Source organism: Schistocerca gregaria, unplaced genomic scaffold (assembly GCF_023897955.1).
Source record: "Schistocerca gregaria isolate iqSchGreg1 unplaced genomic scaffold, iqSchGreg1.2 ptg000975l, whole genome shotgun sequence".
NCBI lineage: Eukaryota > Metazoa > Arthropoda > Insecta > Orthoptera > Acrididae > Schistocerca > Schistocerca gregaria.
The window spans coordinates 22,501-24,783 of record NW_026062327.1 but is presented as its reverse complement, the minus strand read 5'-3'; the positions used below and the strand labels follow the sequence as shown (position 1 = coordinate 24,783).

The following is a 2,283-nucleotide window of genomic DNA, read 5'->3' as shown; positions in this document are numbered from 1 at the left end:
AACTTACGCTGCACCTTAACCTAACTTACGCTGCACCTTAACCTAACTTACGCTGCACCTTAACCTAACTTACACTGCACCTTAACCTAACTTACGCTGCACCTTAACCTAACTTACACTGCACCTTAACCTAACTTACACTGCACCTTAACTGTCACATGTAACGTCACAGGAATGTAGCTTTGCCTAACAGCAACCCTCTGAACATAGTTCACTGCTTGGATCCTCTGGTGTCATGTGTATTTCTTGATGCCATGGTGCGTACCCTCACATAAAGGTCTTTCGAGTGTTGCGTACTTTCTACACAGTCCCGCTAACCACTGGAAGGGTGTACCGCTACAGAACGAATATCGCCCTCCCCTCCTGCCCTTCCAAGCTGGTCGGTCAGGCGTTTGTTTGTGAAATGAGCCTTGCAGCTGTTCAGTTGCATTCGGTTGTCGATGCAGTCAGTGTACGTTGTGGTACGGCCTGTGTGGACTGTCCGCTGATGTACGCGTAACCCACACTGATCATCCGTCGTTACGTACTGAGTGACATAATGTGGCACATGCTTGACCGTACACCGGCTGCGCCCTACAATGGCGAATCATAAGGGCCATATGTTGTGCACGATGCTACTTGTCTCGTCTCCCCATTACAGCGAGATTGCACTGTTGTACGCCGTACAGACATGTGGTAGGTAGGTACGGACGAAAGTATTGCATGTTGGCCCCCCCCCCCCCCCTCCTCCCTCTGCCGGGAATCAGCGTGAGCCGTCTGTTGATGTAGCGACGAGGGTTTTCCTATTTAATCGTATTGCCCCACACAACATGATAGCACGGTGGACCGCGTTCCACATCTGCGACATGCTACAGAGGCCGGTTGACAGTCGACCGCGCAAGGGACATTGCACACGTGCGCGGACCATCTTCCACGTGTTCTCTCGTGTACATGCCGCAGTGTGTATGTGGGCTGATGTAGCGTGTCGTGACACATAACATGCAGGCATGCCAGAATCGTAGATTTCGCAAATGTAGATTGACGTATACGTTTGCTGCCAAAGATCCGCAAATGAACTGGAAATCAGTTGTTGAGCGGTTGTTCGCGCTGCAGGTGCATCGGTGATAGCGACGATCGGTACATCTATGAACCGGTTGTTTCGGCGGTACCCGCCATGCCCCCGAACCTGAGTTGGCCATGTGGGTATGAAGCGATACGAGGCTGTGGCTTGGCGGGACAGTCCCCGGCCGGTGAGGGGGGGCCGCCCGGCGTGCTGGCCGCGCGCTGCGTGAGCGCACGCACTACAGCCGGCTGGTGGGGGGCGCCCAGTGGCAGGAGCGCCGGCCGACGGGCCCGGCTGGCGTCCCAGCTATGCGCCGGCGCACCCTGCGCGCGGCGCCAGGCGGCCAAAGTGGGTTCTGCCGAGCCCGGTGCGAAGCGCGGTGGACATCTGCAGTGTGCTGGTCCGATTGCGGACTGTGTGCGTTGAGGATGCGCCGCCGCCCGGCACTCGGCGTCGCGACGCCGTCTGCTGCTCGGTCGCCCCCAGCGGTTCTCGCAGGTGGTTTGTATCGCAGCTCTGCGGACGTGTTGGCGCGTGCGCTGTGCTGGGAGAGTTCGCTTCTGCACCCAAGTGGGGCTTTGCCCTTCTGTGGCGCTGGCGTTGGAGCTGCCGGTCACCGTAGGTGGCGCGTGTTGTTTCCCGCCGGCAATGCCACGACAGCACGCTCCCGGGCCTCTGTCGGCAGCGGCAAGCTCAGTTGGGAGCACGGGTGTTCGCACTGAAAGCGTCTACTCGCCCATCTCCGGGCGATTGCGCCTCTCTCGAACCCGACCAAGTACTTAGGACGGCGCTGCGCGCCGCCGGGACCTGAGAGGGTTTCGAGGTGTATCGTGCAGGGGAGCTCAGCCTCCTCCTGTTTGCAGAATAATTGAGCGGACGCTTGCGTGTTCGCGCGGGCCCTCGGGACACACTCCCGGGCGGCCGGCTGCTCAGCTCTCGTTGACGCAGCTCCCTGGTTGATCCTGCCAGTAGTCATATGCTTGTCTCAAAGATTAAGCCATGCATGTCTCAGTACAAGCCGCATTAAGGTGAAACCGCGAATGGCTCATTAAATCAGTTATGGTTCCTTAGATCGTACCCACGTTACTTGGATAACTGTGGTAATTCTAGAGCTAATACATGCAAACAGAGTCCCGACCAGAGATGGAAGGGACGCTTTTATTAGATCAAAACCAATCGGATTGGCTCGTCTGGTCCGTTTGCCTTGGTGACTCTGAATAACTTTGGGCTGATCGCACGGT

General features: G+C 57.2%; 1 non-coding gene across 1 annotated transcript in view; it reads left to right on the top strand.

Annotated features, from left to right (window-relative positions):
- The first annotated feature begins 1,991 nt into the window (after nt 1-1,991).
- The window catches only part of LOC126326142 (small subunit ribosomal RNA), a 1,893-nt gene continuing 1,601 nt past the window's right edge, over nt 1,992-2,283 (top strand). Inside the window, exon 1 of the ribosomal RNA XR_007560538.1 lies at nt 1,992-2,283. This exon is cut by the window's right edge and continues 1,601 nt beyond it. This is a non-coding gene — a ribosomal RNA (small subunit ribosomal RNA).